The 13,831-nt window shown below is 33.2% G+C and overlaps 1 long non-coding RNA gene across 1 annotated transcript; it reads left to right on the forward strand.

The window, feature by feature from the left end:
• Positions 1–12,075: 12,075 nt before the first annotated feature.
• On the forward strand, positions 12,076–13,831 carry LOC109368156. The gene is made up of 3 exons (XR_002115914.2): positions 12,076–12,147; positions 12,314–12,435; positions 13,451–13,831. It is a non-coding gene; the product is annotated as an uncharacterized LOC109368156 (long non-coding RNA).

Genomic DNA, 13,831 nt, shown 5'->3' on the forward strand with positions numbered 1-13,831 from the left:
TTTTTTTACATGTGAGAATCAGTAGATTCTTAACAGTTGTCTGGATGAGTTAAACTGGCTGTGGTCATGTTCATACAGAAGAGGGATAATCTGGTCTTCCTGTTAATTGAAGTCTTTATATCTCTTATTTTTCTTCTTTCTCTTTCCCATGTCTAAATCTAATATAGTGGTCGGGGTTAGAGATTCATGATTATGGGAAATAAAACTAAAAGTATTGCAGGAAAGGCATTCCAACTAGGAATAGAAAGGTGATGTAAAGCAAGATTGTTTTCCTACAGAAAGACTATGCCTTATGTTGTGAGTTTATGATTTTTGTTATTGGTATTCCATGTCATGACATCAGTAGTGCACTGGGAGTTGAAGCTAATGCTGTAGTTCTGTGGATTAATAGTAGTTCCATGTACCTTTCTCAGAAGAGTAGGAATGAACTATAGTTCTCAGAAGACTTTATGATTCCATTTCCATTTTCCATTCAGAGGGAAAGATAAAACTGACTGAAAGTCACAAGACTGTTCTCTTTTTGCTTGTCTCTGTGATGAGTGCTCCCTAGCTGTCTTGCCTGTACCATTAGAGTAACTAGGCCAAACCGAGTTTATTACTCTGTTTATGTGATATTGGCCAAGTTTCTTCTGTGCTAAATGTAGAGAAGTTTGTGTAGTTGTTCTTAAGTGATGATCTGTCACTGGTGCTGCATGGGAATCTGGTACGTCCCCTGTTAATGCACATGATATTATATAACACAGAGCTAAAAATTACTCTGAATGGGCTAATATGTTGGAAAAGTACAACATTCCACTGTGGAGGAATTATGGTTACCTGTCTGATAAGTACTTTGTTCCTCTGTTTGAATTTTTAGGGTGTCTTGCAGTTCTCTACAGTCTTACTTTTCTACAAAACACGAATTTGAAAGTTATGGTATCCTGTTATAAAGTTACCTCTGATTTAGCTCTTAAGCTATGATTGTTTATGATTGTTTAGCTTTCCTGTACTGGGTTTGTTTTGTTTTTTTTTTTTTTTCTCTTTTTCATTTCACTAGCATTGCCTTTTGCTTAACTGTAGAAGAGAAGCTTCACACTCTTGATACTTTGCTTGTTTCTTTTTCTGAACTCTGCGGAATTCTTTAATGAGACTGATACATTGAGGTGGTGTAACAACATGAGAAGTGTTGATCTTAGAAGACATAGTAGACATTTCCAAGTTGTATGAGATTCCCAGCTACCTTCTTTGTTAGAAAGGAAAGATTTTATCTGACTATGGAGAGAACTTCTCTGTGGTATGGTTTAACAATGATGACCAGTTATTTGGTGTCTCTTTTGTGTATTTCTTTTTATATTTACTTGGTGTAAATATTTTAAAATACAGAGAGGAAAAAAAAAACAAATAATTTGAAAATATGTTCACTTCACAGTTCTTTCATCTTAATATCTCTGAACATTTTATTCAATTTAATTTTGTTTTGCAAGAAATTGGCAAACCCACTTACCTAGCAGTGTGTAATCATCTTTGTTTACAGTTATAATCAACAAGTGCAATTAGAAACTGTTGAATTGTGTATTTGCTGCTCTTAAGGGAATTTCTGTGTGTTTTGCATAAACTTATTTTCAATTGATTCAATTGTGAGAAGGCTTTTGTTTTGTTTTGGTGTTACTACATACCCAAGCAAAGAGAATGCATCTTACCTGTTTGGATTTAATTATAGCCGTTTATTACATTTGACTTTTTTTTTTTTGTTGACACAAATTGTGGGTAAGCTCTACTACTTTTATTTTGATAAATTTGGATTAGGTAGTATTAACTGATATCCGTAACAACTTTACATGCATGACAGGAATAAGCGATTAACTAATTCTGTAAGTTAAGTATATGTAATGCTATACTGTATTAAATAGACTGCCTTCTTTCTAAATTTTATTATTAATTTGTCTTGCAACTCATATTTGGTAGACATGATAAAATGCAGGCTTTTCCATGAATAATTGTAACAGGTTTTTTTTTTCGCATTTCCATCTGGCTATGAAGAATAAGATGACATTTGAGAAATATTAAGAATTATACTATTGTTTCTCATCTGATCTACTAATGTTTATTTAAGTTCTGCAAATATATATGCGTATGTATGTATGTGTGTGGATATATATATATTCTTTTTTTCCATCAAAGCTCCTGAATTCAGTTATATTGGGGATTTTATTTTCCACAGGGAAGTTCTTTTTAAAGGAAAAAAGAATTAAATTTTTTTTTCTTTTTTTTTTTTTTTGTACACCTTCCAATATTTTTGTTTTGCATTATTCTTAACAATGACTAGTTATCTATTTAACTTCTGTAACTATCATCTCTTCTACTTTGCTTTGTCTGAACTTAGAAGTATTTTCAGGGTATTCTCATTTTAAGTGTCTTAACTGCTTAGCCTTAAGTCTGTCTCAAGATGCTTCTTAGCAGAGTTTCAGAATGGGATGCTTTGTGTTATTTTTAATGAGGTGCCATTTCTTTCTTTCTTCAGTCTGCTTGTGCAGAAACTTGGCTCATAACTGGGCTGGGAAGACCTGTGAGTTACGCTTTTTTTCCAACTGGTTGAGAGGGAGGTGGAGACTCTAATGAAAATTTATGTTTTCTACTAGGACTACACTGTTCAGCCTAATCTTAAATCTGAACCGAGAGGACCAGAGGCCAGTGGCAATTGGGAATACACTGGTATTCACAACTTCTATATAACATTGAGGACTCAATATCCCTCTAGAATTTGGAAATGAGAGAGAAGTATGACTGGAGAAGGCTATTTAGAGTCAGGATCACGCTTCTCACTTGTGCAGTTCTCTAAATTTTGTCAGGACAGTATTTTGCATGTACCGTACAAATTACCTAATACCGTGTAAATTTTTAAAAACAACTCTGTAAATGTACTCTAATATTTCAGTCTCTTAGGTTTCATATGGTTTGGGGTATTTGTATCAAAGAACATTTTTATCAAGAGCAACGGTTTCCAAGTAAATGAGACAGCAGTGAGAATGTGCAGTCCTTTGGACTACATTGTTTTGAAGACAGTGCCTAGCATGTTGCAAGTGAAAGAGGAAGTTCATGAGAACACATTTCTTGCTTTAAACTTGCCTTAAAAGGTCATGTAAGATCATATATAAACGCTCAAAAGTAAATTTAAAAATCAAAGTTCTCTGAATCGAGGTCTAAGGAAGTGTTTATTGAGTGTGAATAGACTAGGTGTTAGGTCTTTATTCTATGGTATAAGAGCTGAATTTGCAGACAGAATATAAGCAGTGTTTTTGCTTATACAATTCAAGGCTTATTTAGTAATCTTAGTAATTGTTTAAGCAATTTTCTGGATTTCAGTAGATAACTTTTCAAACTAGTTCTATTTAAATCCATAATCCTTGTAATTCCAATTTCATACTTGTATAAGCTTCATAAATCATTATTGCTGCTGCTAGTGAATAGCTAATTTGCATAAACTGAGCTATCTAAGCATTGTTGTTGGTTTTTTTTTGTAAAAAAGCTGAAGATGTGTTTTAATGTTTGCTCTCAATCTATAGTTTTTTCATGTTGGATGTTTTTTTTACGAAGATGAAAAGAAAAGACTGTCTAATAGTGTATGTTTCTAAGAGGCACAGCTAATGCTTTAGAGCAGTAAGCTGAGAGATTAATGCTGTTCTTCTATACAATTATGTATGTTCAGTTTGAGAGCCCTCATAAGATTATCCTTATTAACACAAATCAGCTTTTTATAAGTTGCAACTTCCTTTGATATCCTCAAATGAAAAAGAAAACACAGGTCATTGTTCACCCAAGTTGTCATCAATTAAATAATTTTGGTAGTCTGGTATTGTACTTCTTTTCAAAATGAGTATGCCGCTTCTGTCCCTTGAAGAAAAATATCTCTAAGTATAATTTCAGTAGTTCTTTTACTTGAAAGTATCCAGTTTATCTGGTATACGTGCTGCCTTCTGGCAGTATAAAGGAGTTTCTGTAAGAAAGGTCACATCTTTTAAAGCAAAACTATGCAGCTGGGGCTGGCTGTGTGCTGTAAGAGGTGGTAGGGAATGCTTTTCCTTGTAATTCTGGGTTACTCTTAATGAGCATATTAGCATTTGTGTGTGTGTGTGTATTGATTCCATTTTTAGTTCCTTTTAAATGCAAACATTTGCCTACTGTTGAAATGGAGAAGTTGTCTTTTTGTAAAGGATTTAGGACATCGGATAGTTTCTCAAGGGATTTAAAAATGATTCCATCTTCTGATTTTCTTATTTTCATTACTTGAAAACTGAAAATCTGATAACTTTTTTTTCTGTAATCACTCTGTATAAAATCCAGTGAGCAGACAGTGGCTTTTCTGTTAAGCAGTAAAAAGTCAGTGTTTTGGGGAAAAGAATTATTTTATTTGCCGCTAGTATGCTGTTCGTTGTTTGGAACATGAAAGAAAACAAATCTGTGCCTGAGGGGCTACGCTTTTAAGTAGATTAGTTTTTAAAAGGAAATAAAAATACTGACAGAGCACCTACAAACTGTCTTCAGCTTAGGGAATTATTGTGTGCTTTGCTTTTGTTTTACAAATAAATAGTATAATTTAAGAAATATTAACTTATTCTGCTTTTGTTTGAAATACAAAGAGAGGAGTAATTATTTTTTTTACTACATGTATTAAAAGATAAACAATTGTTATTTGGTGTTTAACTGAAGTATTTCAAGCAAGTTCTTTCCAAATGTCTATTGTGTAATTTAATTACGTGATGTCATAGATACAAGTTTTGAATAAGGGATAGTTACAGAAAGAAAATAGGAAAAACATTTCCAATTTGAGTGTTCAGGGCTTCATAGAATCAGCAAACGATATTACAACTCTTATCTGTCATGTTGGTTGACATTGTCAGTGATTGATCAGCTCATTGAAGTTTGAGTAGAATTCCAAATGAAGCAACTATCATCAGGTAGCTGTGCCTTTGCAGTATTCACCTTGGAAGTTGCTGTTAATTGAACATGAGAAAAAACTAAATCAGGAGTTCCTCAGTTTTCTGAAACTACAGGTGTTTATAAGAAAGAATGTTGTAAATCACCTTTATTTTTTTTTTACCCCTCAATACTAAATACTAAAGTTCAAACCAATCTATGGCGTATCAGTTCAAACATGCAGAATCTAGACCTATCAGCCTGCCAAATACATGAATACTTGACAGTTACTGAGATAGTTATGAACTATTTGTTTGGGCTTGAAAGACACAAAGTAAAGTAGAGTAATGCAGCTCTTCAACAACGTTTGAAGTGAATGCACTATATAAAATTACTTGGGGTTGAGGAAGGACAAGTTGTTTGTTTTTAATCTTTTGATTTACATTTTTTAGAAACAAAATTCACAGGTAACTTTTTTTACGTCTTTCCTATTAAAAATGATGGACATAGTCTAAATGATATTTGGATGATGTAACCATAGATATTTGGCAATTTTTCAAGTAAGACCTTGTTAAAGTAGGCATTTAAGTTAACTTTTACAGAAAAGGACTTTTTTCACATCAGCAAACTGACTTGTTTTTTCAGGTTTTTTGGTTTCTTTTTTTTTGTTGTTTTGCCTTTTTGCCTTTTGGATGTGAAGTAGTCCTTCCAATTCTGAAACTCTTATATTGAGTTCTTAGAAACAGTAATTCAGTGTTAACTGCCAGTGATAGTATAGCTTCACATCATAGAGACAGGAATGCTGGAAAAATTTCCTACAAAATTTGTTGCAAGAAAGGAAACTAAAAAGGGCCCCCCCTTTTTAGAGGAAATTGGAAGTCTCTGCAATTAAACTTCGTGGTTGACTTGATTTGTTGTTTTAATCATATATTGATTTACTGCCTTTTTTTTTTATTGTTTGTCAGTTCTCTTTTTATTACTGTCAGCTTTACAGAAAATTAAATTATTATTCCAGAGATACATTTTGATGAATACCAAAATTTACCATTCAAGGTATTCACTTTGATCTGTGTTGAGCGAGTGTGCCATCTGGTGTCTAAATTAACTGTCCTTACCTTTATTTAAAGTAATTTTATGCCTCTGTGATTCCATCAGTAGCTTTTTTTTTTTTTCATTAAACAAAACAAAGTCAAAAGCGTTTTTCTGCAACTGTCTCAATTATAGCTTTTCCATTGGCAAAGGGTATTGGCAACGTTGAACTCTTAATGAAGATTGGGGGACATGGATTAAAAATTATTGTCTTTGTAAAATGTGGAAGATCACATTAGCTGGGAGCTTCAACTTTTTTTTTTCTCAAGCTTTTGAAAACCTGTAGTTTGCTTTATGTGTGTTCTTATTATTTCATTAAGTTACTCTTCTTCTCTGAAAGTGTTAGAAGTTTTCCCAGTTCTTTGTTCAGAAAACATACTCATAGTTTATAAAACTCAGCATTCCTTTTTTACTCTGTAATGCAGTGTATTTGATAGCATTATTGAAGATTCATCAGTGATCAATGGTACTTTATGTTTATTAGTAGTCTTTTATTCATACCTTGATACATTTGTTTATGTAGACTTTGGATGTTAATATATATGATTTCCACATAGGATGTCTCCAGACTTGAGAAAACAAAGAAATTGTCATTGTACCAATAGTGTTAAGAGGCAGGTATGTGTTTAGTAGTGTATTTTGTAATGTGAACTCTGTGACTAGTTTTGAATTTCTTATATGAAATTATCAGACAAAAATGTATACCTTCCTAATGGTGCCGTTATGTGATACAGTGTGCCTCAAAACTCCAGGAGTACTTGTAGTAAGTACTGAACGAATTTCCTGTGCTCACCATTGTACAGAAAAGTATTATTTTGTGGTGCCATCACTATCAGTTATATTAGCAGCTTAGTGACAAAAGGAGCCCTATGAATACAGCAGTGTTACTTCTTTGAATTCTTTGACAACCGAGAGGTACAGAAGCAGCAGCATAGTAAAGAGCATAAATCCTGTCTACTAGCAGAAGCAGTGAATGCAAATGTAGTGAAACATAGTGAAATTTGCACAGATATAACTGCATAAGCAGATGTACTGGGCCTCTTTGCAGTGCTTATGTGCAAACATGAAGAGAAATTCTAACCAATTAATGTAGTAAGCAAAGGTGAAACTGAGAGCAGACCTTTCTTAAGTGCTTTTAAATGTCATTGTGCTCTCACCCCTCATGTTTAAATACATCTTCTCAAACAACTTTCTGGAATTGTCATTCAGAAATTGCCATTGATTTACTAAAAAATAAAAAATAAAAAATAAAAAATGAGCTGATCAAATCCAGAACCATTCTATTTTGCTTTCACGTTATGTATACTTGAACTGTTACTCTCCATATCTGCTGACCACAGATGATCCCACTGTTTCATTTATTTTCAATTTCTTTATAATGATGAGAGATCCTTTGTATAGAAAAAGTGACAGTGTAAGTTTTTATCCTCCTGTTACATTTCAGTAAATGCTTAGCATTTAATAGGAGTGCACATAGTTGTGATTTTTAGGGATTGCCATTTCCTTTTGAACAGTTCTGAATTCCGTTGATTTTCCTTTTCTTCATGGGAGAGCAAAACTGCTCCAAGAGAACATTCTTCCTTCTGCTGCTGTCTTTGAGCAGTTTTAAAGCGTGCATCTTGCAGACAAAGGAGTGAGGGATAATGATGTGGTTTGCTGACAGCCGTGGTGGTCTGGGGTCATGTATGCACCAGTTCTGTCACATTCAACGTTCTGCTTTCACATTTGCAAACTAACATAGCAGCTTGCTGTGTCTATGAGTGATGGCAGTCTATTTCCTTTGCTGCTGCGCTTTGCTGCTTTGTTTTCTTTACTGCTTTGCAAACAGATTATCTCCTTTCAGTGTCTGGAACTGATCCCAGGTATAGGATCCTGTAAGAATCCTAGACCTTAACAAAAGTATTTATTTCTTTCATGTATCAAATTCATTTTTTTAATGAGAATTTTCAAAATTGTCCAGTCAATATATTTCTTAATGTTCTTTATATTTCATATTGTTCTCAAGTTGTTACTGAGTTGCTTATAAATGAAGGAGCTTACTTGAAAGTGAAATTTAGCCAAATTTTAGCTTTTCCAACTTGATAATAGAAACTCCCACATCAGTTTTCGCTGAAGACTTCAGAGAAGTTTCTTCCCCCTGTTTGGTTGACAAACTGATCCTGTTGTTGGCCAAATTCTCTTTGAACATTTGTTGCTTCATTTTGGACAGGTTTATTAACTGTCTGATTTTGTAAGGAAGTGTTTTCAGTATAATACTTCCTTCTTTGGGTTGGAATCCACATTATCTACTGATTTCTTGTCTATTTTAATACCTTCTTAACATGCACTCCTAGTTCTGAATCTTTCACACATTTGTTTATGCACTGTACATTATTCATTCAATATGGCAGTATCCTGCTTTTTCAGCAATACATGTCCTGATATTTTGAATTCCCTAAGCTGATGTGTGTTTCCAAACCATGACAGTAGGCTGCTGCATACAATAGGTGGACACAAAGCACAATGATGGCTGAAATAAGCCCTTTTTTTTTCCTGTATCTTTGCCTATGATGGCATATAAAAAATGTTACTTGTACTTTTATTATTTAAATTTTTTTAATCTAATTTTTTACATGGCAATTATAGTATCTTCCACTTGGTTAAAAAAGTATTTTATCATTACTGAATTTGTAATCTATGTATTAGTTTTCAAAATGGCATTATTCTAATCGTACATATTGTCTTGCCTGCTTAAACATCTAGAACAAGGACACTGTATACTGGCATGCAATTTTATACTTTTTATTTTTTACACAGCTGCATTCAATGGGGCCTACATGGCTTGAAATTATTGGAGTTACAAATGTTCATAGAGCTCACGACAGAGGATGGAAGTAGTAATGCCGGTGGTTAATTTGGTTGGAGGAAAACTTTCAGTTTAACTTATAATTTACTGTGACTTTAGGTATTTGTATATAGATGATGCATATGCCATTTTTAAACATATAAGGTAGAAAATATTTTTATTGCTGTAATAGATTTTGTATGCACTGTTACACCAATATTTCTAATATTACATTAATTCAGATACTTGTAATGAATTGATTCTTTCAGATTTAGACTGATAGGTATATGCTGTGAGACAATTGCAAGGATTGCTCACGGATACTTTTCTCCTTTAAATTCATATTTTCTATGCTCTCCCCTTGGTTCAACCTGGAAGACTGTGAAATCTAGTGAAAAATGCATCACTTGGAGATTAAGGCGATTTGAACTGTGATTGTGCACTTTTGTGTAGAAAGAATTTGCAGTAATAAGCTTGGAAAAGTTGGTGTAGATGTGTCAGATATGAGAATAATCCAGTAACAGTGATCTAAGAAAACAGCTGCTTTTTAATAGAACGTTTTGAACTCCTTTGTTGTCTTCTGCTTAGATTTTTCATCCCAACATTTAATTTTAACAAACTTTTTAGAAGGGAAAAATAACAGTTTGTCATGAAATCAAGTTAGAATTGTAGAATGACTCAGTTATGGAAAGCAATAAATGTCAATTGTGACTGCATTACTAAATGTGTTTTAAATAATAATTCAATATAATTTAATTAAAAATATATTAAATAACAATGACTGTTTCAAAAGTAATGCCTCTGATTTTAATATGTTGGCCCACAATGTCAGAGGGAGATGTTGGTGGTATGACAGTAGAGGTTGAACCTTGCCACCAGTATTCTGTTACATTTTGTTGTTGTGTGATAGATTGCAGCAGAGGGAGAGTCTGACCAAGTGACTGACATGGAAGTGCATATGAAGCGAAGATGTGTAACTGAACTTCTCATGTAGAAAAAAAGGGCACTCATTGACATTCATTGCTGATTGCTGAATGTTTATGGAGACCAAACAGTGGTAGTGAGCTCCCTGAGGAGGTGTGTGCTTCAGCAGTGGTGACAACAACAGTGGGTCACCTCTGCTGGTGCAGATGTAATTTTACTAGTGTGGCATGTTCATTGCTGACAAAAATGCTTAGCTAATGATAGTGCCTATGTTGAAAAAGTGTGTTTTGTCACAGAGAATTTGCTCTATCAAATAGTGTTACTGTACGTTTTGTATCAATTGTAGTTTCCATGGAAGTAAGAGGTATTACTTACAGAGTTACCTATGTGTATTTATGTGTTAATAGGCTGTTACTTTGAAATACCTAAAAAATGACTTGGAATACCAAGTCTCATGTTGTTATTGTGTCCTTAAATTTTTCTGATGGAATTTCTTGTTGGAATTAAACACAATACATATGGCTGCAAGCTTAGAATATGAGAGCATTCCAGTTTATGTATCTTCATTTATCTGTGGAAAATAATATTTCTTACAGGGCATTTAAAGCTCTTACTGTCCTACAAGTTTTTAACAATTGTCCTTAGGGAAATGTGAAAGAAAATCCTAACAGTAGTTACTCTTTTAAGGAGACACAAAACAAATCAGTTGTACATTTCTTTGAAGCTCCTTTTACTACAGAGTTAATTCTTATTCAAAAGCAGAGAAAAGCTTTGCGAACACTGTGTAACTAACTTAAGCAGGTACAGTCTGCTTATATAGAGTTATATACTGCTGAAGTGGCAGTTTTATTTACTCTATAGCCAAGTTTAAATGTGTATAATAATATAAAGTACCGAACAATCTTATTGTGAAACTAGGAAAAATCCCTTCTAAGGAAAGCTAAGCAGGAAAAGCATTATATTATTAGCTTGTTGGATTTTGTTTTACTGTCCAGCTGCTTCTTAACTGTTCTGAGATTGTTCTAAGATTTTGTTCACTAGTTTTTTTTGTGTTGACATCAAAAGTAGCTGTGTTAAAAATAAGTGAAATGAAAAATTAAACAGCGTGCATTTTTTTTTGCCACATGGCAAATGATTTCGTAGATGATTATTTTCTCCAAGAAAAACAAGCATTTTGAAGTTCTTTTTAGAATTAATTTTGAAGTATGAGACGTTATTAAGTAGAATTGTCTGTTTTCTACGTCCTACTGTGTCTGTTCTCATTTTCTTAAATAAGGGGAAAGTGCGATACTACCAACTTAACAGCAATTTATATTGTTGCTGCTTCAGAGATAAAGTACTGAGTGAAACTAGATTTGCTTGTGAGTTGCATGTAGTTACTTACAGTTCTTTTTAAACCTTTGATTGTTGATGCAGTTTATGGATGTGTTACTTTTTAGAATGACTTCCTTAACACTGTAGGCATTTAATTTTTTTCGCGAAATGCAATACTGAAATTAGTTCTGCCTCTCACATTACTCATCTGATCTGTTTTGTACCATTTTTATGTTGGCATGTAGTTAATGCTGTAGATTTATAGAGTCATAGAATACTGGAGCTGGAAAAGATCTTCAAGATCATCTAGTCCAACTGTCTATCTACCACCAATATTTCCCTGCTAAATCATGTCTCTTAGTATAGAATCATAGAATTGCCTAGATTGAAAAATGATCTGCCTCGTAGCTGTTTTCATCTGTCCTACTGTGTATCTCAGCATATAAGAAACTAAAGCTGATAAAATGTATTTCAGAATTTAATTGTCCTAGTTAATATTGAAAACATTGTACAAAAGCATATCCTGTACTGAAATATAAATTAGATTACAAAAAGGCCAATTTAATAGTGTGTCGTGATTTTAAATGACCAATTTTTAATATATATAAATTAAAAAAAAAAGTCTGATATGTAATATTCCAATGTAACAAAAAAAAAAGCTTATGGTATATGAAGTCTTGTGATCCCAGAAATTTCTGTGTACTCTGATATCATGTATTAATTTAGTGTAATAAAGTGTTCATATTAAATTTAAACTCATGCATTTTGTAGTTGGATAGTTCATGAAACATCTTCATGAGACTATTCTGAAGATAGTGTTCTTTAGAATTATATTTTGTATGCACAACTCAACAAAATTATTTATATTTTCTTTTTGGCCAATGCAGTACATTTCTCTAACATCTGATATTCTAGTTTTCCCTTAGTAGTTCTGTAGTTAATTCTTGAAATGATTTCATGAGGCATATTTTTGTTGATGTTTTGAGTAATAAATAAATAGCCGAAATGTTCTTTGTTACTTTATATTGAAATCTAAATATATTTTCTTCTAGAGAACTAGAGGACGAAAACGAAGCTTTGTGCCAGATGAAGAAAAACCTGAGGTTGGAATATAGTGTTTTGATTTTTTTGTTTGTTTGTTTTAAACACTTTCACAAAAAAAAATTAAACTTTGGGTTGAAATGTTACTTACAGTACTGTAATTGAAAATATTTGCTTTCTTCTCCTTCTTTCCCCCCATTCCTCTCTTTTTGTCTACTATTATGACAGGAACGGATTCCCAGAGAAAGAAGACAGCGGCAATCTGTTCTGCAAAAGAAACCCAAATCAGAGGACTTAAGGACTGAATGTGCTACGTGCAAAGGGACTGGAGACAATGAAAATCTAGTCAGGTAGGTTTGATGTTCTGACCTTGAGGAATTACAGTTCCATCTTCATCACTTTGTTTTCATGATTTTATTGAAGAAAATGTGCTTATTAAAAATATTTAAGAGAAACATTAGTTTAGAAACATTGACTTAATTCACTTATTGACCTGCCAAACATGTTTACACTGTGGATTAAGATGTAAATAACCAAGATAATCTGTTTTTCTAACACAAAGGAATTAATTTTCTCCTGCCAGGGTGAATTGTCAATGTTTTATAGCAGGTCAGAAAGATAAACCAGCAATTTAATGATAGTAAAGCAACAGGACTATCTTAAGACTAATTAAATTAGTATTATCAACAATTTTATGAGTTAAAGTTTGGATTATGAGTAAATCATGTTTTAAAAAGGTATTAATGCTACCTCCATTAATACAGATCATAAAAGGGTTTGATAATCATATTCCTTATCTGAAATAGAGCTGGAAAAAACCCTCTTGAGTGGTGTTCTAGTAGGTGCAGGAATCTAATTAAAGTGTAGAATAGCTATTCAGTGGCAGCTACTATTGACCACAAGTTTCGCTGATTTAAACTTTATATCTGGCTTCCTGACCTCTTTGTGAAGCTATAGAAACTGCTCATAACTGTTGAAAGAAGAATAATGGAGCTTAGCAACCAGAAAACAAATTCTAATTGAATCTACTGAACTTTCATTAAAATGATCTCATAATAAATTCAGATAAAAAATAGCATTATATTTAGGTCCTTTATGATTCAGATAGATTTTTATGGAAGAGGTCTCCTCTTTCAGGACAAATATAATTGGTATTTTTAACTGTAGGGTTTGTTCTAAAATGTATGTTTTCATTTCATTCAAGGAATCAGTTATAGTGAAAGTCAGAATCAGTGATAAATGCAGACAAAATGTAGCTTTAGAATTATGATATATCCCAGATACAGATGTCTTCTGCTGAGATAGCTTATTTTATATCGTGATTGTAGCATATCTCGTACTGTAAAAGTTGATGCAATTTTACAGGTTCACAGAATCATAGGGTTTGAAAGAGGCATCTGGAGATCATCAAATCCAACCACCTTGCTAAAGCAAGTTTGCTTCAGTAGGTTGCATGGGAAAGTGTCCAGGTGGGTTTTGAATATCTCCAGAGAAGGAGACTCTACAACCTCCCTGAGCAGCTTGTTCCAGTGCTCTGTCACCCTCTAAGTAAAGTTCTTTATGTTCGTATGGAATTACCTGTATTCCAGTTTGTGCTCATTAACCATTGTCCTTTTACTGGGCCCCACTGAAAAGAGGCTGTCCACATCCTCTTGACACTCATCCTTTAGATATTTGTAAGTATCGATACCATCCCCACTCAATCTCCTCTTCTCCAGGCTGAACAGTTCCAGGTTTTTCAGCCTT

Source organism: Meleagris gallopavo, chromosome 6 (assembly GCF_000146605.3).
Source record: "Meleagris gallopavo isolate NT-WF06-2002-E0010 breed Aviagen turkey brand Nicholas breeding stock chromosome 6, Turkey_5.1, whole genome shotgun sequence".
Taxonomy (NCBI): domain Eukaryota; kingdom Metazoa; phylum Chordata; class Aves; order Galliformes; family Phasianidae; genus Meleagris; species Meleagris gallopavo.